The sequence below is a fragment of the Suricata suricatta genome, chromosome 9 (genome assembly GCF_006229205.1).
Source record: "Suricata suricatta isolate VVHF042 chromosome 9, meerkat_22Aug2017_6uvM2_HiC, whole genome shotgun sequence".
Classification (NCBI taxonomy): domain Eukaryota; kingdom Metazoa; phylum Chordata; class Mammalia; order Carnivora; family Herpestidae; genus Suricata; species Suricata suricatta.
Genome location: NC_043708.1, coordinates 95,067,603 through 95,084,920, shown reverse-complemented (window position 1 = coordinate 95,084,920; position 17,318 = coordinate 95,067,603). Strand labels below are relative to the sequence as shown.

General features: G+C 36.2%; 1 pseudogene; it reads left to right on the top strand.

Annotated features, from left to right (window-relative positions):
- The first annotated feature begins 15,356 nt into the window (after positions 1-15,356).
- LOC115302885 lies at positions 15,357-15,897 on the top strand (annotated as a pseudogene).
- The last annotated feature ends 1,421 nt before the right edge of the window (positions 15,898-17,318 follow it).

The window sequence follows — 17,318 nt, the reverse complement described above, 5'->3', positions numbered from 1 at the left end:
CTTCAAAACATTGACCCTTCTGAAGCACTAAGTATAAATCTTCATTTATTCAGATTTCTTTTAATTAGTCTCAGCAGTATTTTGGAGTTGCTAGTGTACAAATCTCTCATATTTTTTGTCAAATTCATTCCTAAATGTTTCACATTTTTGATGCTATTATAATATTATTTTTATTTCCAATTGTTCATTTACTAGCATATAGAAATACATCTGATTTTTATGTATTAATCTTGTATCCTGCAAGTTTGCTAAACTCATAAACCCACTTGTTGGTTTTAGTAGGGTTTTTTTTTTCTAGATTCCTTAGGGTTTTCTACCTAGACAATCATGTCTGCAAATCATGACAATTTAAATTCTGCCTTTCCAATCTGGATGTCATTCATGTTTTCTTCTTGACTTATTGCACTGGCAAAAACCTCCAGTAAAATATTTAATAGAGATGGTGATAGAAGACATCTTTGTCTTGTTCCCAATCTCAGGGGAAAACTTTTTTTTTAAGTTTATTTACTTATTTAGAGAGAGAGAGAGAGAGAGAGAGAGAGAGAGAGAGAGAGAGAGCGCAAGAGAGCCCACAAGTCAGGGAGGAACAGAGAGGAAGAGAGAGAGAATTCCAAGCAGGCCCTAAGCTGTCAGTGTAGAGCCCAATGCAAGGCTCAAACCCACGAACCATGAGCTCATGCCCTAAGCCATAATCAAGAATACCCCTGCTTTTTTTTAACCTGTAAGTATGAGGCTAGCTATAGATTTTTTTTAGATATCCCTTTATAATAAGGTCAAGGAAGGTCCCTTTTATTCCTAATTTGCTGAGAGTTTTTTTTCCTTTAAATCAAGAGGTATGTTAGGTGTTTCCAAAGGCATTCTCTTTTTTTTTTTAATGTTTTTATTTATTTTTGTTACAGAGAGAGACAGAGCATGAGAGGGGGAGGGGCAGAGAGAGAAGGAGACACAGAACCGGAAGCAGGCTCCAGGCTCTGAGCTAGCTGTCAGCACAGAGCCTGACGTGGGGCTCGAACCCATGAACGTGAGATCTGACCTGAGCCGAAGTCAGAGGCTTAACCGACTGAGCCACCCAGGTGCCCCCGGTTTGTTTTTTGAGGTACCCCTGAAAAGGAAAAAATACAGACAAACACACAGAGAACAAAAGCACGCAAACATACAGACAAATCAAAGCAAGAAGCAAAACAAAAAGAGAAAGAAAAAAAATAGAAAAGAAAAGAAAGAAAAAGGGGGTGGGGGGACAAAAACAACAAAAGACAAAGGACAGTCTAAAAGAATAAATTTAGAAATCCCAGCTACAAATAAAGAGTAGGGTGGAGGTAGTGCTGTTGGAAGAGCATCTACAAAGAGAGAAGTGACAGGGGTGTGTAGGAAGTGCAATTGAATGTTGACCAGGCAGAGAGACTAAAAGGCTTAATTCAGTGAGAGAAAAAGGAGAGTATGGTAGGAGATGAGGAGAAAAAAGAAAACAAAGATATGTTACCCAAAGAAGCTATGGAGTCTGATTATTCCAGAGAGAGAGAGAAAGGAAGGTAGCATCAAGAGAATGGATTAAGTATGATTGTTTAGGCAAACTAATGTCCTGAGTGCCCAGTCCAGTGGAGGGGAGAGATAAGAATGAGATAAAGGAAAAGATATCTGAATAGCAAGAATTGATCTAATCATGGCAATGCATCAATTTTGGTCTTTTCCGGGCTGGGGGGGTGGGGGGGGGGTGGAACGCAGCTCTCCAGCATAGATGGGCATGGTTTAGTGTAGGTCTCGCCTCCACTGCGGGTCCCATGGGCCACTCCTTAAGCCCTGCCTTGGTGGTTGTGGGGGGAAGAATAGTGGTGTCCCAATCCCTTCTTGAACCAAGTGTTGCAACCTACTCTTTTGGGTTCGATCTCTCTGTGCTGCTAGCGGGCCATGTTGTATTTTCCATGCCCAACCTCATTTCCAAATCCTAGTCCATGCACTTTAATGATACCTCCCAAAACATACTCCCACAAGCTGGCAGCTTCCTAGCCAGGGATAGAGTAGGGAGAGTAGGGCAGCAGTTTCTCCTGCTGCCACCTGGGATCAGGGCACCGACTGGGATCAGGGCACCGAGCCCATGGAAAATGCGCTAGCTAGAGAGGAAGGATCTCTCTCTCCACGCTCTTCGGTTATAGATGGGATGATAGGATCCCTCTCCATCCAGGGCCGAAGTTTTTCTCTTTTCTGGAGACAGCTCTCTGAGCATTTTCAGCCTCTCTTTCTCTTACCCTCATTTCTCCATGGCTCTGCACAGTCTCTACAGCTCTCTGGGGCTCTCTGTGACTCTCTGTGGAGGGGGTTCCTTCCCCTCCAAGCTTCCCACCTGTTTTTATCTTCCCCAGTTTGCATTCACTCACACATCTATGAGGCTGTCTTCGTAGTACACTCTATGTCTTTTCTTCCCAGACTCTTGCAGATCAGAGTATTGTGGCTTCAGTCCTTCTTAGTTTGATAGATGTGGGCAGGCGAAAATTACAGAGCTCTGTACTTCTCTGCCATCTTGCCCCCCTACCTGATTTTTATTTTTTTATTTCTGTGATTTTTTTTCTCTCTTATCTTTATTATTTCTTTTGTTTATTTTGGGTTTAATTTGCCCTTTTTTCTAGTTTCTTAAGGTAGAAGCTGAAGTCATTGATTTGAGATCTTTCTCCTTTTTAATTTTATTTTATTTAAGAGAGAAAGAGAGCATGAGCAGGGGACAGGGACAGAGGGGGAGAGGGACAGGGGGCGGAGAGTCTTAAGCAGGCACCACTCTTAGCAGAGAGCCCAAATATGGCTAGATCCCAGGACCCTGGGCTCATGACTCAATTGACTGAGCCACCCATGTGCCCTAAGATCAGTTCTTCTAATAGAGGCATTAAGGTGTAAATTCCCCCATATGTTCTGCTTTAGTAAATATCACAAAATTTTAATTGTCTGTTTTCACTTCATTCAGTACAAAATTATTTGTAATTTTTAGTCTATCTTTTACTTATAAGTGTTTAATCTGGAGTCTATTTTAGGATTTTAGGGGTGCCTGGGTAACACAGTTGGTTAAACACCAGACTCTTGATTTTGGCTCAGGTCATCATCTCATGGTTTGTGGGATCAAGTTTCGCATGGGCCTCTGCACTGATATTATGGAACCTGGTTGGGATTCTTTCTGTCTGTCTCTCTCTTTCTGTCCCTATTTTTTAAAATGTTTTATTTATTTTTGGGAGAGAGAGAGAGAGAGCGAGAGAGAGAGAACATGAGCAGGGGAAGGTCAGAAAGAGAGGGAGACACAGAATCTGAAGACAGACTCCAGGCTCTGAGCTAGCTGTCAGCACAGAGCCTGACATGGGGCTTGAACTCATGAACTGTGAGATCATGACATGAGCTGAAGCTGGACACTCAACCGACTGAGCCATCCAGGTGCCCATTTCTCTCTTTCCCTTTACTCCTCCCCACTCACATATACCCTCCCAAATCAGACAAACAAACAAACATTTAAAAAATAAATATTTGGGGCACCTGGGTGACTTAGTTGGTTAAGTATCTGGCTCTTTGTTTCTCTGTGGCTTGAGAACATACTTTGTATGACCTAAATGTCATTATTGAGATTGTTTTGTGGCACAGAATATGGTGTACCTCGGTACAATATTCCATAAGTGCTTCAAAAGAATGTGTATTCTGATGTTGTTGGATGGAGGGTTCTCTATATATCAATTAGGTAAACTTGGTTGAAAGTGTTTGTAAAATCTATATCTTTACTAATTCACTACCTTCTTGTGCTATTAATTAATCGAGAAAGCATTACTGGAACCATTTACTAGAATTATGGATTTTCTCTTTCTCCCCATATTGCTATTATTTTTTGCCTCATGTAGTTTGAAGCTCTCTTATTAGGCAAAAATAAATGTTTTTCAGCTGTTATATTCTCTTGATTAACTGACTCCTTTATCATTATCATAATCCTTTAGAATTTCTGATAGCATTCTTAGCTCTGAAATCTACTTTGCTGATTAACTAATGTTAATATTAATCTTTCTTGGGCCACCTGGGTGACTCGGTTGAGTGTCCAACTTCAACTCAGGTCACAGTGTCATGGTTTGTGGGTTCAAGCCCCACATGGGGCTCTGTACTGACAGTTCAGAGCCTGGAGTCTGCTTCAGATTCTGTGTCTCGCTCTCCCTCTCTCCCCTTCCCCCACTAGTGTGCTCTCTGTCTATCAATCTCTCTCTCTCTTTCTCTTTCTCTCAAATAACTAAACTTAAAAAAATTGATCTTATGTTAATATTAACATGACATATTTCTTCCATTTAAAAAATTTTAACCAATCTGTGTGTTTCAGTATCCATTCATGGTAAAAACTGTCAAGAAAATGGGCCTAAAGGTAACATACCTCAACATAATAAAGGCCATATATGTAAAGCTCACATCTCACATTATCCTCAGTGGTAAAAAACTGAGAGCCTTCTCTCTAAGGTCAGGAACTAGACAAAGATGTCCACTCCCACTACTTTCGTTCAACATAGTACTAGAAATCCTAGCCATGCCAATCAGGAAAAGAAATAAAAGGGTATCCATATTGGTAAAAAAGAAGTTAAACTGTCAATATTCTCAGATGACATGATACTATACATAAGAAATCCTAAATATGCCACCAAAAAAGTATTAGAGGTAATAAATAAATTCAGTAAAATGGCATGGTACAAAATTAATACCCAGAAATTAGTAGAATTTCTATATACTAACAATGAAATCACAGAAAGAGAAGTTTAAAAACAACACAATTGGGGCGCCTGGGTGGCTCAGTCGGTAAAGCGTCTGGCTTCAGCTCAGGTCATGATCTCACGGTTCGTGAGTTAGAGCCCCACATCGGATTGTGTGCTGACAACTAGCCCAGAGCCTGCAGCCTGCTTCAGATTCTGTATCTCCCTCTCTCTCTGACCCTCCTCTGCTCACACTGTCTCTTTCTGTCTCTCCAAAATAAATAAAAAGCATTAAAAAAATAAAAACAACACCATTTACAATTGCAGCAAAAAGAATAAAATACCTAGGAATAAACTTAAGCAGAGAGGTGAGATACCTGTACTCTGAAAACTATAAAACACTGACAGGGGTTCCTGGGTGTCTTAGTTGGTTAAATATCGTTTCAGGTCATAATCTCACGGGTTGTTGAGATGGAGCCCTGCATGGACCCCACTGTCAGTGGGAGCCTGCTTAAGATTGTCTCTCCTCTCTCTCAGCCCCTTCCCTGCTTGTGCATGCATATTTATGCATGCATGCACTCTTTGTCTCAAAATTAATGAACATTAGGAAAAAGAAAACTATAAAACACTGACGAAAGAAATCAAAGATGGCACGAACAAATGGAAAGATATTCTGTGCTCATGGATTAGAAGAACTAATATTATTAAAATGTCCGTATTACCCAAAGCAGTCTACAGATTGAATGCAATCTCTAGCAAAATATCAACAACATTTTTCACTAAACTAGAATCAATAATACTAAAATTTCTGTGGAACTACAGAAGACCCCAAATAGCCAAAGCAATCCTGAGAAAGAAGAACAAAGCTGGAAGTATCACAATTCTAGATGTGATGATACACTACAAAGCTGTAGTAATCAAAACAGTATGGTATAGACACAAAAATAGACACATATATAGAACAGGATTGAGACCACAGAAAGAAGCCCATATTTATATGGACAATTAATCTTTTCAATAAATGGTGCTGAGAAAACTAGACAGCTACATGTAAAAAAATGAAACTGGACTATTTTCTAACACCATAATGCAAAAATAAACTCAAAATGGATTAAAGACCTGTATATGAGACCTGAAACCATAAGACTCTTGGAAGAGGGGTGCCTGCGTGTCTCAGTTGGTTAAGCGACCAACTTCGGCTCAGGTCATGATCTCATGGTTTGTGGGTTTGAGCCCCACATCGGGCTCTGTGCTGACAGCTAGCTCAGAGCCTGGAACTTGTCTTCAGATTCTGTCTCCCTCTCTCTCTGCCCTCCCCTGCTCATGATGTTTCTCTCTCTCTCTCTCTCTCAAAAATAAATAAAACATTAAAAAAAATCTTGGGAGAGAACACAGTAATTTCTCAGACATTGACCATAGCAACATTTTTTCTAGATTAGGTCTCCTAAGGCAAGGGAAACAAAAGCAAAAATAAACTATTAGAACTACATCAAAATAAAAGCCTTTGTACGGTGAAGGAAACCATCAACAAAACAAAAGGACAACCTACTTAAAGATATTTGCAAGTAATATATTTGATAAGGGATTAGGATCCAAAATATATAAAGAACTCATATAGCTCAACACCTAATAAAAAGTCTGATTAAAAAATGAGAAGAGGACATGAATAGACATTTTTCCAATTAAGACATACGTGAAAAGATGTTCAATATTGGTATTCATCTGGGAAATGCAAATTAAAACTGTAATGAGATACCACCTCACACCTTTTGGAATGACTACAATCAAGAAAATAAGAAACAAAGTGTTGATGAGGATGTGGAGTAAAAGGAACCCTTGTGCACTGCTGGGAATGGAAATTGGTACAATCACTGTGAAAAACAGTATGGAAATTCCTAAAAAAATTTAAAAATAGAAATACCATATGATCTAATAATTCCTCTAGTGAGTATTTACCTAGGGAAAATGATAGCACTAACTCAGAAAGATGTATGCACCCCAGTGCTTATATTGCAGCATCATTGACAATACCCAAGACAGGAAGCAACCTAAGTGTCCACTAACAGATGAAAAAATAAGGAAAATGTGGTATATATATATGCAATGGTTATAAAAAGATGAGATTGTGCCATTTAAGACAACATGGATGGACCTAGAGGGTATTATGATAAGGGAAATAAGTAAGACTAAGAAAAACAAATGCCATATGATTTCACTCATAAATGGAATCTTAAAAAAAAAGAATAAACAAAAAGCAGAATCTAGAAATACAGAGAACAAACTGATGGTTACCAGAGGGTAGGTGCTAGGGGTCTGGGCAAAATGGATGAAGGGGAAAGAGAGGTACAGGCCTTCACTTATGGAATGAGTAAGTCATGGGAATAAAAAGCAGAAAGGAAGGAATACAGTCAGTGATACTGGAATAGCAATGTAATAGAGTAAATGGAAGCTATACTTGTGGTGAGCATAACATCATGTATAAACTTGGCAAATCATTAAGTTGTACATCTGAAACTATTTTAAATTAAAAACATATATATGAATATATTTCTTATAGTTAGCATAAAAATTGTCTTACTTTTTATCCTGACAATTTCTGTTTTTGGGTGTGTTTAGATTATTTTAAACTACAATTCTTTTTTTTTTTATGCTGTAGGTTTACAGCATATGTTTTAACGTCTTTCATCCACCTATATATATATTTTGTGCCTTATATGCCTTATATAATATTAATGTTGTTGTCATGCTTTTACATATATTATAAACCCCAGAATACATTGTTATTATTTTTTATTTGAACTATTATCTTTCAAAGAGATTTATAGATTAAATTTTATTTATTTGTTTAAGAAGTTAGGGTTTCCATTGCTCTGTATTGCTTTTGTAGATCCGTATTTCCATCTGGTATCATTTTCTTGTCTTAAGGATCTCTACCATTTCTTACATTGCATAGGTCTACTCATGAGGAATGTTTCAGCTTTTGTATGTTTGAAAAGTCCGTAGTTAGCCTTTGTTTTTGAAAGATATTTTTGTTAGGTATAGAATTATATATCAATACTTTTTCCTTTTACTATTTTAATAATGTTGAATCACTGTCTTTTCTACTGCATTGTGTCTGAAAAGAAACCCGCTGTTATCTTGTCTATGTTCTTTTCCACATAATGTGTCTTTTTTTCCACTCCTACTTTTTATATTTTCTTTTTTTCACTGCTTTTGAGCAGTTTAATTACTCTGTGCCTTGGTTAAGTTTTTCATGTTTCTTATATTGGGATTGATTAAGCTTCCTTAATATCTGGGTGTATAACTTTCATTGGTTTTGAAATATATTAGATTTTTATTTCTTCAAATAATTTTCTGTGACCTTTTCTTTTTTTTAAGGACTCAAACTATACATATATTAGGCCCTTTTCCTCTGCTAATTGTTAAAATGATTATTTTTCCTCCAAGTTTTAATTTAAATTCCATCTAAATAACGTACAGTGCAATATTAGTTTCACATATGGAACTTAGTGATTCATCACTTACATACAACACCTGGTGCTCATCACAACAAGTGCCCTCCTTAATACACATCATCAGTTTGTTTGCTATATTTAAGAGTCTATTTCTTGGTTTCCCTTTCTTCCCCTCTTCCCCATGTTCATTTGTTTTGTTTATCTTATGGTATTTGTCTTTTTTTGACTCACTTATTTTGCTTAGCATAATAGTCTTCAGGTCCATCTACATCATTGCAAATGGCAAGATTTCATTCTTTTTGGTGGCTGAGTAATATTCACAGACCACATCTTCTTTATCTATTCATCAGTCGATGGACATTTGGGCTCTTTCCATAATTTGGCTATTGTTAATAATCCTACTATAAACATCAGGGGGCATGCGTTCCTTCCAATCTGTATTTTTGTATCCTTTGGGTAAATAACCTAGTGTAATGCAATTGCTGGATGGTAGGGTAGTTCTATTTTTAACTTTTTCACGAAACTCCATACTGTTTTCCAGAGTTGCTGCATCAGTTTGCATTCCCACCAACAGTGTAAGAGGGTTCCCCTTTCTCTGCATCCTTGCCAACACCTGTTGTTTCCTGTGTTGTTAATTTTAGCCATTCGGACAGATGTGAGGTGATATCTCATTGTAGTTTTAATTTGTATTTCCTCATGTGGAGTGAACATATTTTCATGTGTCTGTTAGCCACATGTATGTCTTCTTTGGAAAAGTGTTTATTTATGTCTTCTGCCCATTTTTAACCTGGAGTATTTGTTTTTTGGATGTTGAGTTTTAGAAGTTTTTAATATATTTTGGATACCAAATCTTTATCAGATATGTCATTTACAAATATCTTCTCCCATTCTGCAGGCTGTCATTTAGGTATGTTGATTTTTCCTTCAATGTATAGAAGCTTTTTATTTTGATGAAAGCCCAATAGTTTAATTTTGCTTTTGTTTCCATTGCTAAAATTATCTTTTTATGTTTAGTTTTGGGTAGTTTCCTTTGCTATAGCTTCAAGTACACTAATTTTTTTATTCTGTAATTTCAAATCTGCTGTTAATACCGCACAGTATATTTTTCATTTAGTATATTATAGTTTTCATCTCTAAAAGTTTTAGTGGATCTTTTTCATATCTCCCATGTCTTTACTGAATATTGAACATGTGGCATACAGTTTTAATGTCATTATCTACTAATTATTTCATTGCTCTCAGTTCTGGGTTAGTTTTGATTGATTGAATTTTCTCATTGTTATGGGCTATTTTTTTTCCCTTGCTGTGTTTCACGTCTGACAAGTTTTGATTGGAGTGTGGACATTGTGAATTTTACTGTAACTAAATGCTGGATATTTTTATATTCCTAGAAATATCCTTAAGTATTGTCTTTGCACAGAATTAAGTAACTATGAAATAATTTGATCATTTCTAGTCTTGGTTTTAAGATTTGTTGGGCAAATTTAAGTAGTGCTTAATTTATAGCTAATTATTCCATACTTCAGAGATATGGTCCTTCTATATATTTGATCTAATGCCTTGTGATTCATTAGGTTTTCCAGTATAGCTGGTGGGATGGGATACTATGTACCCTTTTGTGTCTTCCTTTCTGTACTCAGTACCTGTAAGATTTATCCATGTATGAATAAACTGTAACTTATTTACTAATTTTGTTATCATTGGACATTTGGGTTGTTTTGGATAATCATGAATAAACTTTTATGAACATTCATGTACAGAATGGTTTAATAGGTGCTGTGACAGATATATGCAGTAGATGTTGTGGCATCACAGATGGATATTTCTGGAGAAGGTGAAGCTTGAGCTGGGGTTTTAGGGAAGTAACAAATGACTAGATGAAAAAGCAAAGGAAGATATTCTGGACAGAAGGAAGATTCATAGGAACTGAGAAGAGAATCAGTAAGAAATGATAGAGAAGGTGAACAGAGAGGAGATCAAAGTAATAAACAGACATTGCCATGATAAAGTAAAAGGTACAAACTCTACTCCGAAGAATTTTAAATATGTAATCACGTAATCAGTGTTTTTTTTTATAAAGAAAAGTATTTCTTTTTTTTTTTTAATAAAGATTTTGTTTTTTCAGTAACCTCTACACCCAACGTGGGCCTCAAATTTACAACCTCACGATTAAGAGTCTCATGCTCTGGACACCTGCGAGGCTCAGTCTGTTAAGTGTCTGGCTCTTGGTTGCAGCTCAGGTCACGATCTCAGGGTTTTATAGGTTCAAGCCCTGTGTTGGGCTCTGTGCTGATGGTGCAGAGCCTGCTTGTGATTCTCTGTCTCCTTTTCTCTCTGCCCCTCTCCTACTTACGCTCTGTCTCCCAATCTTTTTGGGAGATTGCCGGGAAAGTATTGCAGTCATTGAATTTAGAAGTAATAAGGCCTAAACTAAAGAAGCCATAACTGTAGGAACAGTGAAGAGAGGAAATATTTGAGAAATTTTGAAAACTTAGACTCTTGTGGAGCTCAGAAAGGAAAGAATAAAAAGTATTTTAATTGGATTATTCGGCATGGTAGTTCAATTCACAAAATTTTGAAAAGGAAGAGGAGCAATTTTTAGGAAAACTTAGTGAATTAAATTGCAAAAAGCAAATGCAAAAATCGAAGACATTTAAAAATTTGTGTTGAGGAGGGTTCTTGCAATACTAGATTGCAAAATATTAGGTAATGAAGCTGCAAGTTAAGTCACCATGATACTCTACCAAAAAAGATTTTAATTTGAAATTCATGTGTGATAAAGATACCAAAAGCAATATTAAAAAAGTAACAAATTGGGGAGATAATATTTCAAAATATATAGGAGAAAAAGGCAACACTATATAATAAATAGAATCCCTTAAGATAAGTATGAAAAAGATTTTTAAAATAGGAAAATAGGCAAAGGATTTAAAGGGACAATTTATAGATAAGATGAAAATGGCCAATGAATGTAAGAAATTGCTAAACCACGGGCTATGAGGTTATGACTAGAATTCAAATAATAAGATATAATCCTAACATTTCGGTGTAGAAAAAGGTAAAAATACTTAAGATACCAAATGCTGGCTTGAGAATAGATAAACACATATTGTAAATTGATGCAATCTTTTGGAAAGCAATTTGGCATATACTTTTTGACCTTGAATCTGTTATAGCACCTTATCCCTCAGAAATATTTGCACTACAAAAGAAAAATATACTTTCAAGGATACTCACTTCAGTGGCACTTAAAATAGTGAAAAATTGGGATAACTTAACTAGGGGTTTCGTAAATTATGATATGTCCATACAATGGAATACTATTGACATATTTTTTTAAAATGAAGCAGATTTGTTTATGTACAAAGAATAACAAAACCCCACAATATGTTGTTAGGTTAAAAGATCAAGTTCCAGAAAGAAATGGCAGGTATGATGACATTTTTAAAAATAAAGATTTATTAAATGCAGTGTATACCAAGAACTGGGCCATTAAATAGAGAATCAGCAAAGAACAAGGTTGAGAGAGTGCCTATAATTGTGGAGTTAAAAAATTATTGACAATGATTACCACTGGGGAATGAGACAGTGGCAATTGGGGGTGTGGTGGGAAGAATGTTTACTTTTTACATATTTGGATTGTTAAGTTTTTGTCAAAAAGCAGCTTTTGCTGTTGTGACTTAAAAGTAAGTTTTTAAAAGAAAAAGTTATACAAATTTAAATTACAAATATATTTTAGGGGCGCCTGGGTGGCTCAGTCGGTTAAGCCTCCGACTTTGGCTCAGGTCAGATCTCATGTTCGTGGGTTCGAGCCCCGTGTCAGGCTCTGTGCTGACAGCTAGCTCAGAGCCTGGAGCCTGCTTCCGGTTCTGTGTCTCCTTCTCTCTCTGCCCCTCCCCCTCTCATGCTCTGTCTCTCTCTGTATCAAAAATAAATAAAACATTAAAAAAATTAAAAAAATATATATATTAAATTTAATTAATATTTTTAAGAATGTGAAGAAATGGGTGTTCTCATACTCACCTGGTGAGAGCATATATTTGCTTAAATATTTTAAAGAGTAACTTGGTAATGTATATGTAATATACCTTAGGGTATTTGCTTTGATACAAAAATTCTACTTCTAGGAATTTCTTTTAAGGAAAAATTAAAAAGCATGAGAAAGCTACAAATATGTTCATTGCAGCTTTCTTTATAATAGTGTAAAATTAGTGACAACATAAATATTCTTCAGCATGAAATTTCTTGGGGCACCTGGGTAGCTCAGTTGGTTGAGTAACCAACACTTGATTTCAGCTCAAGATCATGATCTCACAATCGTGGGATCAAGCCCCTCACTGGACTCTGTGCAGAGTGTGGAGCCTGCTTGGGATTAAAAAATAAAAACAAATCCATGGGATTTCTTAATTAAGTCATGGTACATACATAAACTTTTAAATGGCTGTTGGCCTCATATTGGTTGCCACCCTAATGGTCATCACTTTCTTCTTCTCCCTTGTTTACAGAATTGCCACTGTTTTCAGTTATTGAGGTAATATGCTCAGGGAGGGTGGGCATAGTCTGAGGAGTGAATTGTGAGGACAGTGGTAATCCTATACCTATGTGTTTGGTTTAGAGGCCAATGAATGAGCTATTTCTAGTCAATGAGACACTGAGGTGGTTCTTCTTGGAGCTTTTAGGAAGGTTTTTCATCCTGATAAAAATATATACCAATGAGAAAGAATGAAATCTGGCCATTTGTAGCAAAGTGGATGAACCTTGAGGGTGTCATGCTAAGTGAAATAAGTCAGGCGGAGAAGGACAGATACCATGTTTGCACTCACAGGTCTAACAGGAGAAACCTAACAGAGAACCATGGGGGAGGGGAAGGAGGAAAGAGAGTTGGAGAGAGAGGGACACAGAGCATGAGAGACTATTGAATACTGAGAACGAACCAAGGGCTGAAGGGGGAGGGGAAGGGGGTAAGGGGGTTATGGTCATGGAGGAGGGCACTTGTGGGGAGAAGCACTGGGTGTTATATGGAAACCAATTGGACAATAAACTATTATTTAAAAAAATACATACATGAGGAGAAAACCCTGCCCATTGTTCCTATCTCTGGATATTTCATGTGAGGATGTAAGAATGTGGTGCTCGCAGCTATGTAGCTGTCTTATGACTCTGAGTGAAAGCTATGAGAATCATAGAAGTTCCAGACCAAAACTTTGTGTTGTTGAGTGGTATACCTAGCTTTAAAACTATCTAATTCAAGGCTTTTTACCTATTTAATTTCCTTTTGGGGGCATCCCATTACTTACAAATGAAATTACTCTGACTTATAAAGCATTAATGATAATGAAAAGAGTTCCAAATCTGGAGTTAAACAGCTTGGGTTCAAATCTTGGGTAACTCTTACTAGGGCTACTCTACTGTTAGACCATGGACTATTTACTGAAATTTTCAAAGCCTTAGTTTTCTCATCTGTAACATAAGGATAATAGTATAACTTTTGTCTTATAAGGTTGTAGTGTAAAGGTTAAATGTATGTAAAGAGTTTACCACAGTACCCTCAGTAAAATCTTAATGAATATTGGCTATTGATAATTAAAGTAGCAATATTAATCTATACTGATATAAAAGAATGAACATTATATTAAGTGTTAAAGGGCCATTATGTATGGTAGTTACCATTTTGTGAAAATAAATGTATAATAAATAAACATTCAAAAAGATAAATGTGTATTATGAGAAAAAGTCTGGAAATATATACTAATCAAAATGTCAATAATAATAATTATCTTTAGCTGTTAGGATTACTGACAGTTTTAATTCTCTCCTTTATATTTTCCTAAATGTTCTAGAACTGTTTTAATGATTATACATTCCTTTTTATATGTTATTAAAAGTTAGTTAAATTTGGTAGGAGGTAGGAAGAAGCAAAAAGAGTGGAAGTCCTGCAGAGGGTATTTAGAGGAAGGAGTGAGAAATAAGGATGAGTACTGTTGCAGAAGTAAAGGGAGGAACTGATTTCAAGAAGGGAGTAGCCAACATTTATTGAATGCTTCTGAGGAATGGCCAGTTAGTTGGACACTGAAAAGTGTTCATGGAATTTCACAATATCAAGTCACCATAGAGAGAGTTGTGTGAACCAAGAAATCAGAGTGTACTGGAAATGAGAAGGAAATACTTAATTAAGAGTTGGGTTGAGGGGTGCCTGCATGGCTGAGTTGGTTAAGCATCCATCTTTAGTTCAGGTCATGATTTCACGGCTTGTGGGTTCGAGCCCCGCTTTGGACTCTGTGCTGACAGCTTAGAACCTGGAGCCTGCTTCAGATTCTGTGTCTCCTTCTCTCTGCCCCTCCCCTACTTGTGTTTTCTCTCTTTCTCACTCAAAAACAAATTAACATTAAAAAAAGAATTGGGTTAAGAAGTAAGTGGAGAAGGTAAATGTTTATTACTCTTTCAATAAACTTGGCTATGAAGAAGAGAGATAGGGGAGTGTTGTGGAAAAAAGCCGAGAGAGAAAGAGAGAGACAAGCTATAAAACCTAAGAAGAGTAGCTAGGGCAAGGACCCTAGGGAAGCAGAATACAGTGGTATCCAATTGTACTTGTATAGGGAAAACATCTTCTCCAAATGAGAATTTTCACACTTCACACAATAGTGAGTTTTTTTACTCTCTTGCTTGTATATTTTGATGAACCGAATTTCATAATTTTAATAACAAAACGTAAATATTGCCCATTATTGTCAGTGATTTATATGTCTTATAGAAATAATTTCTGACTCTAAGTCCAGAGAGATGTTTTCCTATATTCTAAAAATATTAAAGTTTGCATTTCATATTTAAGTCCATAATCCATCTGGAATTGATTTTTGGTATGAAGTAGAGATTCAGTGTCATTTAAAAATTTTGGATAGCCTATTATTCCAGTCTGATTATTTTTATCCATTGGTAGTCAGTCTCATGGTATGTGAGTCATGTAAATGGTATACAGAAGCCATCTTATAGCAATTTGTGAAAATTGTTTGTTAGCATCTCTCCCCAATTCTGAATTCAGTGAAATCATTCTGGCAGCTTGAAATTAGTCAAGACTGAAGTATTTACACCATGGAAATCAGAAAACAACTACAAATCAATGCCGTTTTGACCAGACAGCTGACTTATTTGTGATGAATTGCTCTTTTAAAAAAAGATTCTCTCGGCCGATGCCAACTTCCAGTAATTTGCCAAAATGACCAAAACAAAGGGAAAGAGGAGAGGTACTCGCTATATGTTCTCTAGGCCTTTTAGAAAATACGGAGTTGTTCCTTTGGCCACATCCATGCGAATCTATAAGAAAGGTGATATTGCGGACATCCAGGGAATTGGCACTGTTCAAAAAGGAATGCTCCACAAATGTTACTATGGCAAAACTGGAAGAATCTATCATGTTACCCAGCATGCTGTTTGCATTCTTATAAACAAACAAGGTAAGGGCAAGATTCTTGCTAAGAGAATTAATGTTCATATTGAGCACTCAAGTAGCCGAGAGAGCTTACTGAAGGGTGTGAAGGAAGATGATCGGAAATAGAAGGAAGCCAAGGAGAAAGGTACTGGGGTTCCACTGAAGTGCCAGGCTGCCCTACCAGGGGAAGCACACTTTGTCAGAACCAATGGAAAGGAGCCTGAGCTGCTGGAACCCATACTCTATGAATTCACAGCATGATATATGTAAAAAAATGGAAGACCTCAAGACTATAAAAATGTTTCTTTTAATTGAGTAGAAATGTGTTGTCCACCCTCTCAAAGAAATATTTAAAGCAAACTTTAATTGTGTCCTAATTCATTGGGTAATGTCTTTATTCAAATTTGGTGGTTTTTTTCTTGCTGAAAGATGTGAGGTGGTTTATTGTACAACAGAATATACTCAATTGATTAGGAACTGCCAGGTATTACTGATAAAATATTTACAGTAGTTTGAAATTGTCCCTCTAAATCACTAAGAAAAAAGAATTTTAACAATACATGAAGCGTTAATGTTGCATTGTATTTAATCTCAAGGAAAGTGGAGTACTTGTAATTGTATCCTGTCTTAAATAACTGTGTTTTAAGGATAAAGAACTTGCCTTTGAAACCTATTACTTAAAAATAGCTGTTTAAAGCATTTTGTCTCTAGTTCCTACTAAACTGTTTTCCCTGTCATTTCCTGTTACTCTTTTTCTATATGGTGCTCTAGGTATTGGGAAAAATTCATTTATTGGAACTGCTCTTTCTTGCTCCAGTTCCTTTGCACTTGCATTTGCCTGAAACTACTTACATTTTTTAAAGCTGGTGAATTTATGATTGACCTTTGTTCACCTTGAGTGTCTTAAGTAAACCTTACCTGATTGAAGTTTTTTAAGGAGAGGAATGAAGGTGTTTGGAATCAAAGGAGAGAAATTCTGGTTTGGGATGATAGAATAAAATCCCTTATATCTGTTCCCATGGGGGGGGGAAGACTTTAGATACTTTTTTTTAATCATTTATTTATTTTATTATGCTTTATTATTTATTTATTTTAAGATTTTATTTTTAAGTAATCTTTACACCTAACACAGGGCTCAAACCCACAACCCTGAGATCAAGAGTCTCATACTCGACCAACAGAGCTATCCAGGCTCCCCAGGTTGCTAATACTTTATTTATGATTGTAGCATCTATGTTCATGAATGATCTGAAATTTTCTTTCTTGTAATACCCTTGCTTGAATCTGGTATCAAAATTTTGCTATAATTATAACTTAGTTGAAAGTTGCTTATTTTGTTTGTATTCTCTGGAAAAGTTTGATTAAAATTGAAATTAACTCTTCTCAGTAGAACTTGTTGGTAAAACCATTTGGGCCTGATGTGTAATGTAAGGTGGCGTGTGTGTCTGTGTGTGTGTGTGTGTGTGTCTGTGTGTGTGTGTGTGTCTGTGAAAAGATTTAAGATATTCAAGATATTGAATTTCTGTATTGGTTTTAAGATCACTTACATTTTTATATTTTTTCTTGAGTCTGTTTTCTAAAATCTTGTCCACTTCACTCAAATTTAGTAAGAAAATACTTTCTTAATATTCTTATGTTTAAATTTATGCTGCATCTGTAATTATTTTCCCTTAAATTTATAATCCTTTTGCTTGTGTCTTCCTTTTTCCTGACCAATCTTGCCAGAGGTTTGACAATTTTAATATTGTT